At 41.3% G+C, this 24,718-nt stretch overlaps 1 long non-coding RNA gene across 1 annotated transcript in view; it reads left to right on the forward strand.

The window, feature by feature from the left end:
• Nucleotides 1-506: 506 nt before the first annotated feature.
• The window catches only part of LOC125465556 (uncharacterized), a 37,146-nt gene continuing 12,934 nt past the window's right edge, over nt 507-24,718 (forward strand). Inside the window, exon 1 of the long non-coding RNA XR_007250276.2 lies at nt 507-754. This is a non-coding gene — a long non-coding RNA (uncharacterized LOC125465556). The remainder of the gene's footprint in view (nt 755-24,718) is intronic.

Genomic DNA, 24,718 nt, shown 5'->3' on the forward strand with positions numbered 1-24,718 from the left:
CTTCCGGGTCCGTCTTGCCTCCGCTGCTGCTCGCACTCAAAAAGGCCGTTGGCGTCGAAGGGTGAGTATTTATACTCACTGCTTTCCTTCCCGGCTGCCCCGGCTGAGGGATCTATGGACATGGACTCCAAGATCCCTCAATTCCTCCACACTGCCAAGAGTCCTGCCATTAACCCTGTATTCTGCATTCAAATTCGACCTTCCAAAATGAATCACTTCACACTTTTCTGGGTTGTATTCCATCTGCCACTTCTTTGCCCAGCTCTGCATCCTGTCAATGTCCAGTTGCAACTTACAACAGCCCTCCACGCTGTCCACAACTCCACCAACCTTCATGTCATCAGCAAACTTACTAACCCACCCTTCCACTTTCTCAGGGTGGCCTTCTAAACCACCCTGTCTACCTTTGACAATTGAAAGTCTCAGGTAACACTTCAAGGCTTCTGCTCAGAATATTTGCCCGCAGTCATAAGTAATGTAGTCAGCATATGCCTAGGTCCTCAGCATGACAGGATGAATGAACAGAAGTAATACAGGGCAAGACAAGCTGCTCAAAAGGGAGGAGGAGGAAAACAGCATAGAGAATCTAATTTCACAGCACCACCTGCTACATCTTATGTGCTGGCACTACTTTAGCAAAATGAGTCTTGTATCTCATCTCTGGCTGAATCACGGAAATTACCGACTTTAGATCATTGCAATCTCTTCCACCATAATGAAAAGAAAACAGGCAGAGATACAGTCATTGTTTCAGGTAAGAAAGCTATTTAGCTGAATATGTATGTTGTCTAATTGTACATATCATGTCACTGATCTTTAAATAAATCTTTAATTGTCTAACTAACATTTAATTCCAAAATTTTACTAAATTCAAATTTCACCATCTTCCATGCTGGGATTCGGATCTCCTGTCCCCTGGATTTCTAATCCATTATCATCACTATTATACCACCACCATCTCTGCTTATTTTTACTGAATATCCTATTATAAACTGTTTGAAACATTGAGAGAGTGGAGATGCCCGAGATCATGTCTCTGTGAAACATGAAAAGAGAGACATTGATAAATCTGTGTTTATACAAAATGACAGGATGTTTAAAACAGGGAACAAGTTTAAAATAAATGAGAAGATCTAGTGTTCAAAATTAAGTGTTTTGGTTGGGGACTCATATCGTTTAATACAAATCAATTAGAGATGGATGTAAGAGTTGTAATTAGATCTATATTCTTGTGATGAAGTGGCATTCCTACAAATTCTTCATCAAACTTGTCCAACTTTCTTGAGCGTGATACCACATCCCAAATTTTCTTTCACCCACAGCGGGGCTGGGGGGTGAGGGCAACAAATTTCTGAAAGATATGGTTTGGGACAAAAAATAAACCAATCAATAAATTGTTAATATAAATGAGCAATTAATAAAACTGGTATTAAACAGTGCCAATCAGTGGAACAAAATAATTGTTTTGCCATTTCAATTAAGAAGCAGAGCTGGAGTGAGTGTAGACCCTAGACCTTGGTCACCAAGGAACTAGAGGGGACTGGATTCATTAAACACTGATCATGCCCTTACCTTTGGGAACACAAATCCTTGGCCAGGCTCAGTGGAATTCACACAAAAGTGGGGCTCAGAAGCAAATTGCCCTTCAGTCTAGGTGTTTCTCTTCTCTCAACCAGGTTTGTGGATAGATTCCTTAGGGTGGGAGGGTGCAGGCAGAGTATGGCTCAGTCTTCAACTCTGTCTCCTATACTCTTCCATTCTCCCTTCCTCATTCACACAATCTCCCCTGCTTTCCCCTCCACTGTCTCTCACACGTCTCGTCCTTTTCACACTCACCTTCCTTCACACGCATTATTTCCCTTCCCGCGTAAACATTCCACCCTCTCCTTCACACAGATTCTGCTTCTCACACACACCCTCCCCCACCACTCACACTCCCCTTCCGTGCACATACCCTTCCCTCCCACCCTCACACTGCTTCTCCTTCAAACACACTCCCACTCCTCACACACACCCATCTGTCTCCTACCCGCTTCCTATAATCACCCTTACCCTCTCTTCGCATTCACAGTTGCTAGATCTGTTCAAACTCTGTCCCATGAGGCACAGTGATAGTACCACACAAAATGGAGATTATTCTCAATGTGAAGGCTGGATTTCGTCTCCACAAGGACTATGTGGTGGTCACTCTTACTGATGCTGTCATGGACAGATTCAACTGCAGCTGGCAGATTGCTGAGGATGAAGTAAAGTATATTTTTCGCTCTTGTTGATTCCCTCACCACCTGCTGCAGACCCAGTCTAACAGCTATGCCGTTTAGGACATGACTAGCTTGATCAGTAATGCTATGGCCAAGCCACTCTTGGTGGTGGACATTGAAATTTCTCACCCTGAGTACATTCTGGGCCCTTGACACTTCAGTGCTTCTTCCACATGTTGTTCAACATGGAGGAATACCAATTCATCAGCCAAGGGAGGACAGTACCAGCAGGAAGTTCCCTTGTCCATGTTTAACCTGATGAGACTTCATGGGATGTCATGGGGTCCGGGGTCCACATTGGGGACTCCTGATTGTATGCCACTATGCTTCCACCCCTATTGTATTTGTCCTGGTGGTGATGGTGGCATCCGCGACATTGTCTGGAAGGTATGATTCTGTGGGTGCCACTATGCCAGGCTGTTGCTTGACTAGTCTGTGACTCAGCTCTTCCAATTTTGACACTAGCCCAAGATGTTAAAAACCCTATTCTTCCATTGAAGTGAGTATGGTTCCAGTACAGCCTTCAAGCCATTATTTCCCTTTATCATTTCAAATGGATATATCAGGGAAAGCTGTGAAATCCCCATAGCATTTGAATCTGTGAACAAAGGGCTCTAGGGAAAACAGTGGGATTAGAATTTCTTTTATCCATTTGTGAGGTGTGGGCGTTGCTTCCTGGCCAGTATTTATTCCCGTCCCATTCGCTCTGGAGAAAGTGGTGGTGAACTGCTTTCTTGAACCGCTGCAGTCTATCTGTTGTAGGTTAGCCCATAAAGCCCTCAGGAAGGGTATTCCAGGATTTTGACCCCATGACAGAGAAGGAATGGCAATATATTTCCATGTCAGGATGGTGAGTGGCTTGGAAGAGAACTTGAAGGTGGTGGTGTTCCCGTGTATCTGCTGCCAGTGTCCTTCTAGATGGAAGTGGTCGTGGAGTTTGGAAGGTGCTGTCTCAGGATCTTTAGTGAATTTCTGCAGCGCGTCTTATAGCTTATACACATTGCTGCTACTGAGCTTTGGTGGTGGAGGGAATGGATGCTTGTGGATGTGGTACCAATCAAGAGGCTGTTTTGTCATGGATGGTGTCAAGCTAAATTTAATGAATATGTAGATGAGCCTTTGAAATAAACTTGATGTGACTGTGACCTCAGTAATCATGTGCGTCTGCCTGTACTCTGCTAAAAGGTTAAAACTCTGTGTACAACACAAAGAATGCAGCCTTAATATCATGTTAGTTAAAACCTCAGGAACTGCAGATGCTGGAAGTCAGAGACAAAAATAGAAATTGCTGGGAAAACTTCTGAAGAAGAGGCACCAAGCCCAAAACGTTAACTCCGCTGAGTTTTCCCAGTAATTTCTATTGTATCATGTTAATTAACTTTATTTAGCAGTACCTTTGAAGTCTGAGCTTGTATGAAGACCAGAAAAATCTAAAGTAAAATGGGGACCCAAAGTGAAGTAAAAGTAATGACTTATATTGCATGGGGTAGGGGAGTGGAGAATGCTGATTGGTTGGCATGTGCATTCTAATTGGATGAGATATTGAGACAAGGCAACAGTCAACTGTCAATAAAACAAAAAGCTACAAATGCTGGAAATCTGAAACTAAAACGTAATTTGCTGTTGAAACTCAGCAGGTCTGACAGCATCTGTGGAGAGAAAGTAATGCTAATGTTTTGAGTCAGGTGACCCTTCTTCAGAGCCCAGTCTCTAAATTCAAACCAGGCTAATCCACTGCGGTCAAGGCATTACCATAGGATGGCTGATCATAGCAAAAGTCACAATGTGTGGAAATATTCTTTCTATTTGCAAAGGACGGGGTATTGTGCTTGAAAATAGCTAACTTCCAGTCTGTGTGTGTGAACCATATTGTGAGCTTGACTGACTCTCCTTGAACAGGAATACTTGAGTTTTGCGCTACCAGGTAACACTTACATTGTACCCAAGTCGCTACAATGCTGTGATGTAGAAGATCAATATGCTTTATGTCATTTCAGTATAATGTTCTTTATTTACACTCCAAGTAAAGGTCTAATCCCCTCTGATTTTCTCCCTTTATTTTCTAAGAATTATGCAGTCACAGACAATCCTTCAGTAAATTTACCAAATAGCCTTATTTCTGTCTCAGTCTAAATAGTAAGGTGCATACATAGAAAAGCCCAGCACAGTCCTCATTCAACTCTACATCCTTGTGCACATTTTAATGACAGTCAATGAATAATGATCGGAATGGAGAATGCTGTTTGAATTTGCCCACCCTCAAGCTTGGGAACATTAATGCCGATCACTGTGCTACTTTACCTGATACCAGCACATACCAGGGATTGAAGCCAAATTCTTCCCCCAAAGTCTTTGATAAACTTTAGTCAACAATCACTCAAAATTAACAGGCACTATCAAAATGGTCAGAATGAGTTGATAGCGCAACATATGGTGTACTTGACCCAGAACTGTTGAAGAGTTCACTAAGGGAAACTTTCCAAAACACTTGTTGCAAATTTGGCGTGAGATTAACAATGCTGTGAATGGCCAATTACACTGTTTCGCTGCAATGTAATAATGCAACCTCACATGGACATACCAAGTATATGTGTCTTAGCATTCAGCAAAATGCTGACACTGCACCATATGCAATCTACAGTGCTCGGGTATGTCCTCTGATCTATGAGCAACAAGCCAATACTTTGGCAAAATGTACCCATGGATTGGGCTAAAAGGTTTAAGTTCTATTAGTTCCATTTATACTTTGTCTATCGAGGTCAAACTCTGTCCTGTCAGCGTGCCCTAAATTGAATGTAATTGTCCCAAGTGGTTTACAGCACGTGCTTCTTGTAGCAAGTTTGTTTGTGTTCCAGAAATTATTAAGTTACCTGTTTATTCCATCTGCCAAGTTTGATTTACAGTCGAAAAGAGGAGATTCATTCTAGACTTGACTGATCTGATTCTTGTAGAATCTCTACAGCGCAGAAGGAGGCCACTGAGTCTGCACCGACCCTCCAAAGAGTATCCCACTCAGGTCCAGCCTCTCACCCCATCATTTCCCATTTCCCATGGCTAATCCAATTAATCTAAACATCCCCGGACACTACAGACAATTTAGCATGGCCAATCCACCTAACCAATACATCTTTGGACAGTTGGGAGAAAACCAGAGAAACAGACACAGGGGGAACGTGCAACCTCCAGACAGTTGCCCAAGGGTGGAATTGAACCTGGGTATTGTGAGGCAGCAGTGCTAACTACCAAGATAATAAAATGTGAGGCTGGATGAACACAGCAGGCCAAGCAGCATCTCAGGAGCACAAAAGCTGACGTTTCGGGCCTAGACCCTTCATCAGAGATGAAGGGTCTAGGCCCGAAACGTCAGCTTTTGTGCTCCTGAGATGCTGCTTGGCCTGCTGTGTTCATCCAGCCTCACATTTTATTATCTTGGAATCTCCAGCATCTGCAGTTCCCATTATCTCCAGTGCTAACTACCAAGCCACTGTGACACCCTGATTTGCATCCAAAGCAAACTCAAAGAATGGAAACATGGGACGATTTACTCTTAAACCAATTTACTGCCATCCTGGTCTAAATTAACAGCATTTGACTCTGCACATACATCCACTAAGTATATATGTGTCACCAAGATCAAAATCCATCATGGGTTAGTAAGATGTCAGGTCTCACTTTGCTCAAGTAGTCTCAAGGATTTAAGATTGTTCTCATTAAAAATCTCCCAAATCTCTAAGGAGTTTTGTTAAATTAGAAAAATGAACAAAGCATGGAGTCAAAAATTCCCCTACTGGTCTTCATCCCAAGCTATTGCTTGTATGTGAGAGAGTGGGAGAGAATGAGTCAATTCACTGATTCCAGAATAATCATCAAGCGCATCAATTTTTCAGTGACTCGCTGTAAAATTACATTCTTATTGCAAGGGATTCTAATTTTGGGGATCATGGCAGCAAGTGTTTTCATGATAACAGTGAATCAGTGTTTGTATCAGCATTCCTGTCCATCAGAAGATCAAACCATTAGGATCCCACTGCTAGTTACAAGCATGTAACACATTTGCTTGCCTGGCTGTGAAAATTGACATAGTGTGTCTTTATGTCCATTTATTATTTGCATCAATAGTCCAATCATGATTCTAACCTGTCCCCCAAAAATCCAAATTGAACAAAGCTGCATGAAGGGACCCAGGATGAATTAATTTGGTGTAGAGGTGCCAGTGTTGGAATGGGATGGACAAAGTCAGAAGTCACATGGCACCAGGTTATAGTCCAACAGATTTATTTGAAATCACAAGCTTCTGGAGCGTAGCCCCTTCACCTGACGAAGGGAGTCCAAAAGCTTGTGATTTCAAATAAACCCATTGGACTATAGCCTGGTGCCATGTGATTTTTAAGTTAATTTGGTTTACGTCCCACTCTGAATTCACCAGAGGTCATATCACTGGCTTCAAATTAATTTTTTTACTGCAGATGGTATTTGGTTCCCTCTAGTGAATTCAACAATTCAATACACCAAGGTGTTGCTTTCTTTTCCTTATGATCCCCACAGAAACCAAAATTTTTTTCAAAAAAGGATGAATTTCCCCGTAACAATGTGCCTCCAACCTTAAAGAACCCTATCCGTTCTGTTCTTCTGAGCAGAAACCAAACACTCTCAATCATTTTGCTTGATAGGTACACTGTATATAATGGAGTCATAGAAATATACAGCAAGGAAGCAGACCCTTAAGTCCAAGTCGTCCATGTTGACCAGGTATCCTATATTAATCTAATCTAATCTAATTTTCCAGCATTAGGCCCATATACCTCTAAACCCACCCTATTCATATTCCTATCCAGGTGCCTTTTAAATGTTGTACTTATACCAGACTCGACCATTTTCTCTGGCAGCTCATTCCATACACGCACCACCTTCTCTGCGAAATGATTATCCCTTTGGACCCTTTTATACCTTTCTCCTCTCACTTTAAATCTATGCCCTCTAGTTCTGGACTTTCCCACCCTTGGACAAAGAGATTGGCTATCATGCCCCTCATGATTTTATAAACCTCTATAAGGTTCCCCCTCAGCCTCTGTTGCTCCATAGAAAATAGCTCCAGCCTACTCAGCATCTCCCTATAACTCAAACCTACCAACCCTGGCAACATCCTTGTAAATCTTTTCCACACCTTTTCAAGTTTAACAATATCTTCTGATAGCAGGGAGACCAAAATTGAACACAGAATTCAAAAACTGGCCTAATCAATGTCCTATACAGCTACAACACGACCTTCCAACTCCTAACCTCAATGCACTGATCAATAAAAATAGGTGTTCCAAACATCATCTTCACTAACCTATCTAGTTGGGACTCTACCTTCAAGGAACAATGAACCTGCACCCCAAGGTTTCTTTGTTTAGCAACACTCCCCAGCAACCTTACCATTAGGTATATTAGTTCTCTCCTGATTTGCCTTTGCAAAATGCAGCACCTCACATTTATCTACATTAAACTCCACCTGCCACTCCTCGGCCCATTGGCCCTTCTGATCAAGGTCCCATTCTACTCTGAGATAACCTTCTTCACCATCCACTGCGCCACCAGTTTTTGTGCCATTTGCAAACTTACTAACCATTCCTCCTACATTCATGTACAAATCAATTGCATAAATGACAAAAAGCAGTGGACCCAGCACTGAACCTTGCAGCACACTGCTGGTCACAGGCCTCTAGTTCGAAAACAACCCTCCACCACTGTCTACTGTCTCCTACCTTCAACTCAATTTTGCATCCAAATGGCTAACTCTCCTTGAATTCCACTTAACTTTGCTAACCAGACTACCGTGCAGAACCTTGTCAAAGTTCTTGCTGAAATCCAAATACACAACATCCACTGCTTTGCCTTCATCAATCTTCTTTGTCAAAAGAAACTCAATCCCAAAAACTCAACTTAGTGAAACACAATTTCTCACACACAAAGCCATGTTGACTATCCCTAATCAGTCCTTGCTTTCCAAATACATTTAGATTTCGTCCCATAGAATCCCTTCTAACACTTACCCACCACTGATGTCAGGCTCGCCAGTCTATAGTTCCCTGGCATTTCCTTATCACATTTCTTAAATAATGGCACCACATTAGCCAAACACCAGACTTCTAGCACCTCACCTGTGGCTATCGATGATACTAGTATCTCAGCAAGGAGCCCAGCAATCACTTCCCTAGCTTCCCACAAGCAAAGTTCACTTTTCTTCCACAGCATTGGTTTCTTTGTACTTTTCTCTGAAAACAGCAGCTGTCCTTTTTCTGTGAGGTACTATGAATAAGTGTTAAATATGTCACATCCCACCTCAGTGGGTTTCAGTTTGAGTTCCTCACCCAACGCCAAACAGATCACATGGGCCTGTGTCTGAGCTGAGGTGTTTATCTGGAACTTCCTATTTCACTTTGAGTTAAAATTGCATAACCATCTTATAAAGTCCAGTGTTCATGACATGTTTTATTTTTGTTTGTCTTTCACATATCAGTGAAGAGTTATTCAGAGTTTTAAATGATGTATTCCCATCGATTGCTCTAGGGAAAAAATTCCTACTAAAATTAGATTAACACCAATTTGTTTGTGTTGATTGCATTATTTATTCAGATGGAAGATAGTTTTGCCTTAACTCTCACGTGACCTTGACACCAGCAGAGAAATGAGACTTTCATTTAATATTTGGTCTGCTGTAGGTTTAAATCCAAATACCAGAGGTGAAACAACCTATTTCTAACCTATGAACCACTGACCTTATGCTGTTGTTTCTATATTCCATTATTCTAAAATTATTTTGCTTTAGAAATCTTGCACATACAGTGACATTGCTAAAGATCTCAATGGGCACACACCTTTTGGCCCCAGTCAGTGCTCTGCATAAAGAGCATCTGATGATTGATGAGAGTCAGGGCGTCTGATTGCACACTCAGGTCGCCTCTGAGATCTGACGAAGAAAGGTAGACTGCAGTCATCTGGAAAAGCCTGAGATGAAAGATTTATCCAAAATGTAATTACAGCCAAAAGAGATTTAAAAACAATCCTTTCTATTTTTATCAGTGGCAATGACTTTAACTCCTTGGCACATAGCTGTTGAAGCACAGTGCCAGCTTTTACACTGGAAAACCAAATGATTCAGTTAACTCTTTTGGTAGCCATTACTAAACCCTGTTGCAGAATTTGGATACATCCCAAGTATAGCATGGTTGTGCTGTCTAATACACTGGAAATTATACAACCCCTTGTCAGCGAGAGTTATGTATCCTAACTCAAGGCTTTTATGATTAATTTTTTGCTTTTAGTGGAGAAAATAATATAAATTCAGATCCATGTTGCCAAGATGGTTGGATTTAGTGACAGCTGGAAAGGTTAGGTGGTAAATCTCTCTTATTAAACAAAGTAAACTGTAGGCAGTATGGCTCAGAATGGGAAAATCCTGTTCTATTTTTATCATTCAGCTATAACATCCTGAAAGCACACTGTGGCTTTGCCATAACTATTGCGTTACAGATTATGCATTTATTTTGTGTGATTGTTCATTACAATTTCTTCTACTTACTCTCCTCTATAGCCTATTTTAGCCAGATTGTCATCATCTCAAGCTACCCTTCATTATCCGACCACAGCAAAAATAGTTGCTGGCGCAGCTTGCCCTGGCACAGTACCACCACAGCATTTAGATTCTATATGTAATAGATGTGAGGCCAGAGAGACAGCAGGAGCCTGAAACAGCAGAAGAGAGCACAGGGACAGCAGCTTCATAAAGCGAACAGCTACCTGCGTGAGAAGGACAGTGGCAGCAGGAGCTAAAAACTAGTGGTAGAGACCACCTTCAACCTCATTCTACCCGTCAGAGTCAACCCTTCACCCCAGGAATCAATGTAGCAAATGTCTTTTGAACTGTATTCCAATGCCAACACATTGTTTCATAAATGCAGGGACCAAAACTGTACACAGTACTCCAAGTACAGCCTCACCATCACCCTGTACAGTTATAACAAGACTACCCTATTGATTGGATCTCAGAGACTGTAGCCTCCAACAACACAACGGGACGGATGCACTCAGTGTCCTAAAAAGCAGGAGGTGTCCCATTACACAGTGGGAGAGGCCATCATCAGAAATACACATTCAGTTTATGTGAAGAGTGGAACACTCTGTGCAAAATCCAATTTTGATTTTGATAAAACTACAACCAGTTTTTTTGTCCAAATAATACACAACAGTTCATGTGGTATTATGGTATTATGCGGAAATGCTATGCAGAAGATTATGGCCCCTAAATGTAAACCATGGGTTAAGGACACTCACACAAGGAATAAGAAAGAATAAGGAGAGCTACACCGTGCTGTTCTTTGGCATCAATGTGTGTTGGGATTGGAAGACATCTAGGAGCAATTCAAAGTCCCTTCTCAACCTGGCAACAACATATGGTCCGAGATGATCCACAAGTGAGCAAGAAAGGAACGGATGGTGATCTATTGTTGCTGAAAGAACCTTCACTACTACCACTATGATGAAATGCCCAAGTGCTTCTGGGCATTTCATCATTCTGGAAAATTGATTATCAAAGGGAGAAAATATTCTTGTTACTTTGGTGTTATCAGTTGCCTCAAAGATAAGTTGACTGCAATTGTTGGTGATCTCAGAGGGCTGGGGGACCAGGGCAAGCAAAAGAAGAAGGCACTAGAAAGCTAACCCTGCTACAGGAGGGAGGAGGGATATAAGAATGGTAACACCTGCTTCTTATAATGAAATGGACATATCAAAACAACAGGGCAATAATGGAAATTAAACACATTTCGATGGAAAACTGGGATTTACAATGACAGAATGAAATCTACACTACCGAATGAGCAGAGTTTTAGCTCCCCTCCCCAACAGATATGTATCTTTAAATTATGTCCCATTCTGAAAAATTGCCACACAGTTGTACTTCTTGGCATAAAAACTTAATGAACAGTCATAAATTCAGGGAAAGAAGAATCCACTAGTGTAGAAGGAATGATTGGACATTTTGCCACATGAAAATTCCCCGAGTTGTGCCAGAACACGTTGGAGGTGGCCTACCTCTGACTCCCTTACTCCTGCTCAGGGCAAAACAAATGGAACCTTCAACAGTTAGTGGTGAACTAATTGAAGGGCCTGGCCATCAGCACTACAGGAATAATATTTTAGAAAGGCAGATCCTACCAGAATACCACCTGGGCTGAAAGAATTACATAGGGATGTATTGCGACACGATAGCTCAATCGACAATAAATTGAACTTTTTTCTAAAAAACTCTTAAATAAACTTTGAATATGCTGGATAAGTATGAACACCAGAATATTGATTTTAAAAAACAGCAATAACATCTGCACAAAATAATACACAACAATTCAGGTGGTATTGTGCCTGTGTATTGCTGTACAGAAAGTTATGACCAGGAGATGTAAACAATGGGTTAAGGACATTAAGAGTAAGGAGAGCTATGCCCTACTGTGTAATGGCGGTTGGAAGAGGTCTGGCACCAACATAAAGACCCTTCTTGTCGAAGCAACAATACACAGCCTGAAGAGATCCATACATGAACAAGAAATGAATAGATGCTAAACAAGGTGTACAAGGTAATGAGAGACATGGATAGAGTCGATAGCCAGAGACTTTTCCCCAGGGCAGGATTGACTGCCATGAGGGGCCATAGTTTTAAGGTGTTTGGAGGAAGGTATAGAGGAGACGTCAGAGGGAGGTTCTTCACCCAGAGAGTTGTGAGCGCATGGAATAGTTTACCGGTGGTAGTCGTGGAAGCAGAGTCATTAGTGACATTTAAGCGACTGCTGGACATGCACATGGACAGCAGTGAATTGAGGGGAATGTAGGTTAGGTTATTTTATTTTTGGATTAGGATTATTCCATGGCACAACATCGTGGGCCGAAGGGCCTGTACTGTGCTGCACTTTTCTATGTTCTATGTTCTAATTGTTGCTTAAAGTACTCCTGCCTCCAATATACACAGGACTACATTAATTGTGTCACCCATGATCAAACATTGGCTGATGATTTGAGGTGTTTTTTAACCCTCCAGTGATTAGCCAGGGGTGTTCTGCAGGGGATGGAAGATTATTGGGGATATGCAGGTATGCAGAATTGAGATTAAAATCAGATCTGCCATGACCTTTACTGAATCACAGAGCAGGTTTGAAGGGCTGTAATGTATGTTCATACATTAGTGTCTGTCAGAATCTAATAGAGAAAATTCCCTGAAATGGGAAGCAGATCGACACCTGGCCAGACACAGTAATTTTGATCCAATATTTTCTAAAATTGACAGATTCCCTGCTTATTGTCACTCGTTCATTCAGCTCTAGGTCATGAGTCACCAGCCCCCGCATTGCAGTTGACTCTCTAGGGAGCGCAGTACCACAGTGACTGATTGATTCGAGCCCAGCTCCTGTCCAGTGTGATCCAAAGCACAAAGCTTCTTTTCCACCTTGCTCTTCCACACCATGCCTCCTAATGTTTCCACACCAGTAGAGAGCTCCCTTATGTTACCCACCAGACTTGCTGATAGCTTGATTTGCAGACATCAGGCCAGCCTTTTTAGTGACTTGTAATTTAAATAGAATCTGCTATTACGCATTGGTAAATATTACGCATAGGGTGTTAAGGTGGGTACACCTCTGGCCCAGGAAATCTAGGTTCAGTGGTGATGTGTCATCATCACAGGTCCAAACACCAGGATTAAGAGTTATGCATTTGACTCTTTAGGGTGTGAGGGTGTGAGGGTGTGATACTGATGGTTATGAATACAAGTGGGGGGTGAGGGAGAAGAGAGTGGGGCTAGGGAGAAGGGGTGATTAGGGAGTAGGGGAGTTAGGAAGTTGGTGGGGTTTGGAGGAATGGGGTTTAGGAAGAAGATGGGGTTTGGAGGTGTTGGTTGTTGGGGAGAAGAGGTTCCATCTGAGCAGTGGGGAAAATCACTGGATATCTTAATGAAAAATCAGGATGTGCCCAACTGAGAGTGGCAACTGGCAATGATGCCAAAATTCTTAAGGAGATGTAAAAGGAAAAAACTCATAACTGTTGGAAATTTATAGTCAAAACAAATGATAGGAACTGCACTGCAAAAGAGTAAGCTTTAAGAGGGGTAAAGTCAGGAATCCCACCATTTCCCTGTGGTGATGCTGATGTTCCTCCTGTTCCTGATGACTTTTGTACTTATGTTTTAGCATTTCATCTCTGGCAGGGCCTAGTTCCTTTTTCTCTCTGTTTGGTGGAAATATGCCTGTCAATTAAGATTTTATTGTTGTTTCCTATTAACCCTGACAAGTTCATTAGATTGTGGATTTAGAAGTGCTGCTCTCACAAAATTCTACCCAATTTGCCAATAAATGAATGATATTAGGGAGGCAGAATGCCCAGTGTTCCAAGGATTTGGCAGTTCTTGGTGAACATATTCCTGAATAAACATGCTTTGCAAATGCTGCTGAACAGTTGGCAAAATTTATCACCAGGAATTTTCACAGTGTCACGTTCTAGTCACCAAGTGGGCACATCATTGAAATGAACTGTTGGGTTTTACTTTTAATCTTTTATTAAAACTGAATGGTAAAATATCCTGCTACAGGAAAATGCTCAGTGTACCTTCCTCCTTGTGCAACCTTTTTTTTAAAACACTGTGACTGAGGCAACAACGTAGCAGTTGTTCCATGAGGTTATGCTGCAGCTCTATAAAACACCGGTTAGACCACACTGGGAACATTATGTTCAGTTTTGGTCACCTCATTATAGGAAAGATGTGGAAGCTTTAGGGAAGGTGCAGAGGAAATTTACCAGTTTGCTACCTGGACTGGAGGGCAGGTCTTATGAGGAAAGGTTGAGGGAGCTAGGGCTTTTTTCATTGGAGTGAAGACGGATGAGAGGTGACTTGATAGAGGTATACAAGGTGATGAGAGGCATAGATAGAGTGGATAGATAATCAGTGACTTTTTCCCAGGGCAGAAATGACTATTACGAGGGGGCATAATTTTAAGGTGATTGGAGGAAGGTACAGGGGAGATGTCAGAGATAGGTTCTTTACACAGAGAGTGGTGGGCATGTGGAATGCGCTGCCAGCAGTGGTAGTGGAGTCAGATACATTAGGGACATTTAAGCAACTCTTGGATAGGCACATGGATGATAGTAGAACATAGGGAATGCAGAGTAGTTTGATCTTAGATTAGGATAATAGGTCGGTTCAACATCGTGGGCTGTACTGTTCTATGTTCTAGTAATGGTGGCTATGAACACATCATTGATTGTCATAGTTGTTCACTATATCTAATAGGGGAGCAAATCATAGAATCTCTACAGTGTGGAAGCAGGCCATTCAGCCCATCTTGTCCACACCAACTCTCTGATGAGCATCCCTGTAAGCCTGCATTTCCCATGGATAATCCACCTAGCCTGCACATCCGTGGACATGATAGGCAATTTATTATGGCTCATCCATCTAGCCTGCACATCTTTGGACTGGGAAGAAACTTGGACAACCAGAGTCCCACACAAACACAGAATGTGAAAACTCCACACAGACAGTTGCCGAAGGGTGAAATCATACCCAGCATCCTGGCACATGGAGGCAGCAGTGCTAACCACTGAGCCACTGTGCCACCATTTTTATCCATTCCAGCCTACATGTAACTTCAGATCCATTACGCGTGCCTCTGAAATAGCCTGATAGGCCATTTAATTCAAAGGCAAATAAAGAAAGACAATGAATTCTGGCCTTGCCAGTGACACCAATCATCCCTGGAAGATAAAGAATAATGATCCCTCCCCTTGCATTTTTTAAACACGATTTGAAGATTATAGAATCTACGCTCTTTAGAGAAAGGAATCAACTAAAATATTGTATCTGTGACAGAGAGAGGGAAAAGGCTGTGAAAAAATTGCAAAAGAAGAAGAGGACTCCAACGTAATATTCAGGGCGCTTCGAAACGTTTATATAAAGAATGTCGCAGCTTTTATTTGCTTTAGGGACTTTCTGGAGGGTAAGTGTAACCCTAAGACTGCGAGTAAAAACCCTAAAACTGAGAAATGACTGGGGGGAAAACTAGAATTTTCAGTTTAGTGGCGGACTTCACTGAAACTTGAAAAGGCAGTTAGAACTGGATGTGTTAGGAGCATTTTGCCGTTAACTAATGAATGATAAGATTGTCATATTTAGCAGCTGGGTCGAGCAGAGCTATCTAATTGCTTTAGTAGTATCCTGTCAATAAAATAGAGACACTGACCTTGTCATACATGCTGCGACTGGGTACAGAAACGCTACCCTCGACTTATCCTTTCAAATAAAATTCATTACGTGGCATTACATCGTTAATTACACTCCTATTTGAATAATCGCCACAGTGCTCTGCTTCTCAGCATATAAACTTGACAAGCCAAGTTAAAAATTCAGCAAAAAAATCCAGTGGTGCAGGAGGAATGTCAATGTTATGCTTGTGATTAAACAGAAAGATTCAATAGAGTATCTTAACATAAAGCTTACATGTGATTTTTTTTCCCCCAGTGCTTGTCAAGGTCTGCATAAATAATACATATATGTGTCTGTGTGCGCCTCGGACTGGCTTGTGCCTCAGGCTGTTTTACATTTCCAGATAATTTGTCAGCAATCTCTGGGATGGAAAAAATGGAGCTCATTAATTTTTACTAATCTGCATTCTTTCACTTTAATAATGTATTGATTACTCTGGCTTTTAAATTCCCTTGTTAGCGCTGTGGGGAGAGAGGGTCAAGCTTTTGATGGATGGTTCTGCCGGAGCCCGCAAACTTAAGTTAAATGATGAGGTTGAGCACCTTTTAGACTGCCCTCCCAGCAGCGGGATTCCAGGGCAGGTCATTGAGCCCTCTCGCCCTCAGCCCCGGCCCATAAGCTAATAGGGACGAATTTTTGCTTCACCCAGTAATCACATTGAAACTGATCAGCACAGATAATCAGAGATAATGGGGACTGCAGATGCTGGAGATTCCAAGATAATAAAATGTGAGGCTGGATGAACACAGCAGGCCAAGCAGCATCTCAGGAGCACAAAAGCTGACGTTTCGGGCCTAGACCCTTCATCATAATTTTCAACCTCACTGCGAAGCCTCTTCCAGGGATGCCTAACCTGAAGAAGTTACCCTCCTCCCTCCGGAAGCTCTGATGAAGGGTCTAGGCCCGAAACGTCAGCTTTTGTGCTCCTGAGATGCTGCTTGGCCTGCTGTGTTCATCCAGCCTCACATTTTATTATCTTAGCACAGATAATCAACCCATTTAGGTACTTTATGCCACACATCAGGGGCAAGTGGCATTTGAATTCGAACCTTCTGGTCCAGATTAGGAACACCACAAATGCACCACCACAGCACTCAGCTCAGTGGCTTTGATGTTTTGCCTGCCTTAACAATGTCCTAATTATTTCTGGGTGCCCCCTTATACAAATTGATCGCTATGCTGATCATCTCCATGCATTTAGTGGTTATTAGCTCAGTGCGGCCACGAGTTACTTCATTATTGCTGTGAGCAAATTATGCATTAATTTATTTGCATTATGAAAAACCTTGCATCAACTGGTCAATGCATTGGATTACCACGGAAGGTGTAGGCACCTATCAGTTAATTTATCACCGCCGTTTGGCTGTCCAGTACATTATTTAATCACACTGAGTTGCTACCTTTCACACCTTGCATCAATTTATCATTCATCACTGACAACATTATTACTAACAGCTATTGTTCTTGGGTTAATATCTGATTCCACTTCATGTGAATGACGAACAACGTGCAACTTTTAAAAGGAGCGCAACTGGAGATAACTAATGAATCTAGTTCACACCACATTGAACCTGATAAGTTCTAATGAAATTCTGAAACATTAACCTTGTTCCACTTGCCACAAATGCTACCTGACCTACTGAATATTTCCGGTACTGTTTTGTCTCTGTTACATATGACGTTTTTCATTGGTGCACAAATAGAAGCATGTCTTTTCCCTCAATACCACCATTGCTCACTTTGATGACGACACATGTTTATCTCCAGAATAAATTGAAATCAGTCACTTTCAGCTGTAATGCAATAGAACTTTTGAAAAGTCTAATCTCACTGACCAGATACACTGACATTGTTGAACTCAACATCTTAATATTTAGCCATACTTGAAGAAATCAGTTCAAGTGTAGAATACTTATGAATTGCTCTTTGGTACAATGGAAGTGTCCTACCTCTGCATTTAGGAGACCTGGGCTCAAGTCCCATCTGGTCCAGATGTATGTCATAGCATAAAAACCAAAAGACTGCAGATGCTGTAAATCAGAAACGACAACACACGTCACTGGAAAAACTCAGCAAGTCTGTCAGCATCAGTGAAGAGAAATCACTGTTAACGTTTCAGGTCTGGTGACCCTTCCTTAGAAAATGTTTGAACTATCTTATATGAAATATCCAGAAATTTTCTTGTCTAATGTCATTAATCAATTATACTTGCATTGCTCAACATGAAATTGCCACATGAACATGTTTGAAGAAATTGATTTCAGTGTATAATACTTATGAAGGGATCCTGCGCTGCTGTGTCTCTACAGCTGAGCCTGAAGGCCGTGTTCAAGTCCCACCTGCTCCAGGCATAGCATAAAGATACCTATCAATTCATAAGCAGTTCTTAGCCTCTAAGCCATCACCACTGATGTCACACACACAGCTGCTTCTTTTTTTGATTACTTCACAGTTTTATGCATCTGAATTTCAGCAGCTGTCATGAACCTGACCCTCATTGTTCATCTTTCAAAGTGGGATATATATTCAGTGTTTCATCTACCAGAAATGGTATATTTGCACCATTTCCGGGAAAAGAAGAATTTTTGCATTTGCCTTTCTTTAAAGTGACCTTCAAATTGTTGCAACAACATAGGTGCCATCAGGGATTCGAGAGTCGATACAGTGTGGAGCTGGAGGAACACAGCAGCTCAGGCAGCATCAGAGGAGCAGGAGAGTCAACGTTTCGGGCCTAGACCCTTCATCAGCACAGATGAAGGGCCTGGGCCTGAAATATTGACTCTCCTCCTCTAATGCTGCCTGAGCTGCTGTGTTTCTCTAGCTCCACTCTACTGACTCTGACTCCAGCATCTGCAGTTCCTGCTACCTCCGAGGGATTAGAGAAACTTCCTTAACAACCAAGCCCCTTCCAAAAAGGTAACAGTATTTTGAGGGAAAGAAGAGATGGTGAAAATCAGTTTGTAAAAAATCAACAATTCTTTAAAAGAACAGAAAGCCTTCAAAAGGGCTGCTTGCAAAAGAAAAATGGTAAGGATAATAGGAAAGCAGTGGGGCTAATGGTAGCTCCTTCAGAGAGCCAGCACAGACACAGTGGGCAGAATAATTGCCATACACTGATACACCTCTTGAATTCTATGACTACTGCTCATTGCCTCTTCCCCCCTCAAACACAACAGGAAATGGATGCAGACTCCATGTGGCTGCGGACTTACTCCACAATTGAGTGAGAATCAACCAAGGCAGCTAAAGTTCAAGATGTGAGGAAGAACTCTTTAATTCTGTGTGTGATGATGATGACTTAGCCCTCGCTAATGGTGAAAGTGGAGACCATCAATAACTTCCTAAGGAAACGGGAAGGATGAGGTAAATAAACTGGGATGGAGCAGGTGAATGAGACTAATAGGATTTCTCTGGAGAGAATCTGCATGGACTTGATTGACCAAATGGCCACCTCATGTGTTAATATGGCACCATTAATATAACAGAAAAATCTGCCTAGTGCTGTGGATTTTCAGCATTCAGGTCATTTGCCCTGTCACGTACGGCTGAAGCTGTTAGTTCGTCCAGCTGCAGGATGCACAACACCTTAGTCGAATAGTGGAGCAGATTTCATTGGTTGCTCAACTTCTGCTCCCAAATCTTGTGTGGTAAGGCTTTGGACCCAGGAACTTCTGAGTCAGAAGCATGATTGAGCAATTGAAGCACAGTGATGGCAGTGCGGGGGGGAGGATGGCATGTAGGAAAAGAAAGTTGATAATGTGAATTATCAAACCAGAAACAAACAAAAATGTATAGAAATGAGGTTGAAATGAACTCTTAGCATGTGTTTTATAAAGCAACATTTTCTGCTTGATGGAAATGGGACTAGATTTATTTAGGATATCTGGTCAATGGAGACGAGTTGGACTGAAGGGTCTGTTTCTGTGCTATGTATCTCTATGTCTCTATGTAAATTGCAGAAATCATTTGTTATAGTAGTTGCCATGGAGAATTGTTACTGTGATAGAATTTTCATAGTTGGTGCTTCAAGATCATTCTCCCCTGAAGAAGGAATGCAGGTAGATTAGCTTCTTAATTAAAATTGAAACTTTTCATTAATCATGTTCTTAATCAGGATCATGTTCTAGACCCAACCATCTTCAGCTGCTCCAGGACTGACCTTCTCTCCATTATAAGGTCAGAAATGGAAATGTTTACTGATGACAATGTTCAGCACCTTTCATGACTCCCAGATATTGAAACAGCCCATATCCATATGCAGCAAGATCTAGACAATATTTATGTTTGGGTTAATATGTGGCAAATAATGTTCACACAAGTGCCAGGCAAATATGATCTGCAATAAAAGAGAATCTAACCATCACCCTTTGATGCTCAATGTTGTTACCACTGCTGAATCCCCCACCATAACATCATGGGTGTTGCTGTTGGCCAGAACTGGACCAGCCTTAGAAATACAGTGGTTAGTAGAACAGGTCAGCAATCGGAAGTTCTGGGGCAAATAACTCACCTCCTGCCTGACCAATGCTTTGCACACCATCTACAAGGCACAAGCCAAGAAGATGAAATATTTCCCGCTTGCCTGGATGAACACAGCTCTAGCAACAAGAAACTTGACACCATCCAGGACAAAGGAACCCGTTTATTATGCTCTACCTACCACTTTCAAATTTCAAATGCCTCACCACCGACAGACAGTGACAGTCGTGTGTACCATATACAAGATGCACTGTGGTAACTCTACAAGGCTCCACAAATAATACCTCTAATCCCACAATCCCTACTACCTGAAAGGATGAGGGATAAAGGACATGGAAAATCGTCCTCTGGAAGTCTCCCGCTAAATCACACACTATCCTGAATTGAAAATACCATTCTCTTTCCTTCAATGTCTCTGGGTCAAAATCCTGGAACTCCCTTCTCCACAGCGCAGTGGGTGAGTTTACACCCTAAGTGCTGCAGTGATTCAAGAAGATAGCTCAATTAGGTGTGGGCAATAAATTTTAACCAACAATGCCCATGTGATCTGAATAAGAGAAAAGACTATCTGAAAGATATAATTATTAAAGATTGGGCCCATTACTCTGTACACTCACTGCTTATATCAAGTAGGCTTAGGCCAGAGGAAGACAGTGACCACACAAAGAATAAGCTAATCTTTTCTGTTTCCAAGATGCACCTTGTACTCGAACCAAAAAGCATCCACCACCAGACAAATTCTCTTACTTCCCATGTTCTTTCTGAGCAAGATTGCCAAGTGTCAATTTATAGATATTTTCAAAGTATAAGGCACACTTAGAACACTCAACAACAACAGCAATTCATGTTCCTACAGTCCTCTTCATATAAAAAAAATCTCTAAATTGCTGTGGAAAACTGTAGACTCTGAGTACATCAGGAAAGAATAAGGTCATAAAAGGTGTTCTAAGAGCTGAGTTGAGCTTTTGAAAGAGCCACAGCAAGGCAAGGGGCTTAAAACAATTGTGTCAGTAATGAAGCAACTGCAAAATCATAAAAATCTTTGTCCTTCCTTTTGAAGAAAATGAAGATTGCAATATTAGATTCTTGGTAATTTCTCTCTCCTTTTGTTGTAGTTAGTGGAAAGACTCACATGAATGTGTACATTAATATTGCTTATGTTCTAACAGACACTTCAAGGTGTAACTGAATGAGAGTCAATTCTCTATCCAACTTTGTGGGCTGCTTTATATTGTTGGCTTGTGTCCATTGTGCAATTGATTGCAACTTTAGAAGTACTTGTCACCTCAAAGAAATACTTTGAAGAAATTTAATAGCCATCATAGAGGAGAAACTTTCTCTAAAATGTATTTTCACCCAGGTACGTGTCTCTGTATCATCTGCTACCTTCAGAACTGAGAACAAAGAAAACTGAGAGATAACCGCTGGGAGTGTGTTCTAAGAAAAACTTGAGCAGGGAAGACAATAAGGCTGTAAGTTTTATTGTCTCTTTACAGAGCCTTTGGGGCTGAGTGTTAACCTTGCCAAATACATCTTCTGTTTTACTGCAAGCTCAATGAAGTCTATGACAATAATTTAACTGACACGATCAAACATTCCAATGGATTCAGTGAGGGAAGGAGAGAATGTCTGACAATTAGGAGATTGGTAGAATCATTTGGACTGTAAATTAACTCAGTGAAGTAGCCTGGATTACAGGATTGTTGATGATACTTGAACAAGGTAAGGGTTAAAAAAATTGTCACATATAAACCATAGAGCAGGTCAAAAAGGTTGTTTAAAGGTAACAGTTGCTGATGTGAAGGCATTTGAAGGCTTTGTTCCTCAAGGTTGTAGGCTATTACTATACTAAACAGGATTCAGTACCAGCTGTTTCAGCTGAATTGCTCCTCTGGATATGAAACTATTTATAGATCCAATAAATAACAAACCATTGGATCAATTTGATTATTTATTAATATTTTTGACATCGGCTCAGGAGAGGGAGAGAGCAGAATCTGAAGGAGCTTTTAATGTCAGCATGAGATGGCACAATAAGGAAGACCAGCTTTTGTGAGCAAGTGAATAAAGACTAACCCATATAAATCAACACATAATGCTTCCAACTGCTGCTTTACTAAGTACAAGCTGAACTCCAAACCTTATTCAATAACGCAGACTCTCGCTGAGCTAGAGAGCTTTATTACAAGAATTCCGTTGCACGGCAGTAAAGCTTTTAGAGGGTTCAGAAAGCTTTACTGGTGTTTGTTTAAATGTCAGCACAGGATTTTGAGTTCCATCAAAAAAAATTACCAACATTCTGAAAGTTACAATTTCAACTTGTATATTCTTCACAATGCACATAAAAGACATTTTCAAAATACCTGTCACTTAAAGGGACATGCATCTTTTATAAAGTTCCAATAGGACATTTCAGCAGTGCATAAGGTAGACATTCAGGGTATCTACTCAGGACAGGCTCACTACAGCAGTGACATAGCAACACCTCACTTCAATATTTCTTCAGAGACTATCAGAGAATCCCTACAGTGTGGAAACAGGCCCTTCAGCCCAACAAGTCCACACTGACCCTCAGAGCATCCCACCCAGACCCATCCCCCTATGACCCACCTAATCTACACACCCCTGAACACTACAGGCAATTTATCATGGCCAATCCACCTGGCCTGCAGGAGGAAACTGCAACACCCAGAGAAAACCCATGCAGACATGGGGAGAATGTGCAAACTCTACACAGACAGTCGCCCAAGGGTGGAATCAAGCCTAGGTTCCTGGTATTGTGAAGCAGCAGTGCTAACAACTGCACTACTGTACCACCTATCTAGTCTGACATTCCAATGCTAATGCTGAGGCAGTGCTGTGCTGTCAGAGATACTATCTTTCAGATGACACCTACCCTCCAATGAAGATATAAATAATCCCATCACAAAATGTTAAGAAAAATAAGGGAATTCTCCCCATCTCATAGCCAATATTTATCTTTCAACTACATCACTGACACAAAATCATTTAGAAATTATATTACAATTATACAATTGTTGCTCGTGGAAATTTGTATGTAAATTGGTTGCCATGTTTTTCTAAACTTAACAGTAACTACATATCAAAGGCTGTTCATTGGCTGTAAAGTAATTTTGGATTTCATGATGACATGAAGAGTGTTAAATAAGTGCATGTTTTTTTTTTCTTCTTTGAATGGATACAAGTTACACTGGAGTTTGGTTCCACATGTGCTGAACATTTTCTGCTCTGTCATCCAGGAGGCCTTTCGTCATATGAGTGGCAGATCAGTTCTGTGTAAGCTATGGAACTACATTCTCACCTAATGTTCACCATGAAACTCCCAAAAAGGTTGAACAGGAGTGTCTAGATATTAACCAAGTTCCGCTCTTTTTATTCCTCCCTAAGTCAAATTATCCCTTCCACTGTCTTATTTGAGATCAATTCGTAATTCAAGCCAGACTTAGGTCATACCTCTATCTCAGGACTGCTGCAGACTTGACAATTTACCGTCTTAGTTAAAGAGATGCACAATGTGGATTTCAAAAGGATGATATAATTAGGAGCTGCCTGCAAGTACTCATGCCGCACAGTTTCCAAACTCCATTTTGGAAAGCATCAGTGAAACTGGAAAAAAAGATAACAAAGTGTGAAGCTGGATGAACACAGCAGGCCAAGCAGCATCTCAGGAGCACAAAGGCTGACGTTTCGGGCCTAGACCCTACATCACAGGAAAAAAAAAGTCTTTTTAATTAAAAGAATTGCATATACTGAACAAGTTGATGCACAGCATTCCCACTCAGGAGTGTATTTTGAATTAAGATGTAAATGCCAAAGCAAATGTACCATAATGAATCTCAATGCATGGCCAGTATTAACCAGATCAGGTTTCTGGACTTTGCACGTTCAGCTCCAGCAGCAACTGAAGCCATTTAATTGAGCTCTTCCCTTGTAAGGGACATGTTCTCCTGCACCTGGTGGCTTTGAATTGGTACCTTTGCTAAATGGAAGCAACCTGGTAAATGATACAAATCCACATGTCATCCCTTGGGAACAGATTTTAGATACACAATATTTGTTTCATCTGCAGTATTCCACTTATTTTAGCAACAAAATCAAATGTTATAAATGATTAATTGAACTCACTGACATGGAACTAGACTTCACTCTTCATCTTTCTATTTAATGTAAGCCTTAGGTGATGGCTATTGTTTATTCTGCAGGAGATCTTCAAGATTAAAAGGAGGAAGAACAATATGTGCAAATCAGGAAGCAATACTTACATTGAATCAGATTTCAATATAAAATCCTGCATAACTTTGACCTGAGGTCAGTAGAGATGAGATTTGAGAATGTGAGTGTCAGACCAAAAGAGGTTATTTTTCAAAATAATGGAGCAGCCCCAGAGAGATTCAATTTCTATACAGTTGGATGACATTGAGCTAAAGAAGGTATTGTTCCTAATACATATAATGAACTTGAGTTCTTCTTTCTAAGATAAAATTCCTGGTGACCCCAGAATTCTCATTGAGAAAGATTCTCAATTGCACCCTGACACTGAATTCTAGGTGCTATATCCCTCAGGTCAAGAGCAGCTTTACTGCAAATCATCTATTTTCCAGACAAAGCTGAGTGCAATTTTAGTGTCAGATGTGGCGCAACAATATGAGCAGTGATTCTGAATGATGTTTCG

Source organism: Stegostoma tigrinum, chromosome 29 (assembly GCF_030684315.1).
Source record: "Stegostoma tigrinum isolate sSteTig4 chromosome 29, sSteTig4.hap1, whole genome shotgun sequence".
In the NCBI taxonomy this organism is placed as follows: Eukaryota; Metazoa; Chordata; class Chondrichthyes; order Orectolobiformes; family Stegostomatidae; genus Stegostoma; species Stegostoma tigrinum.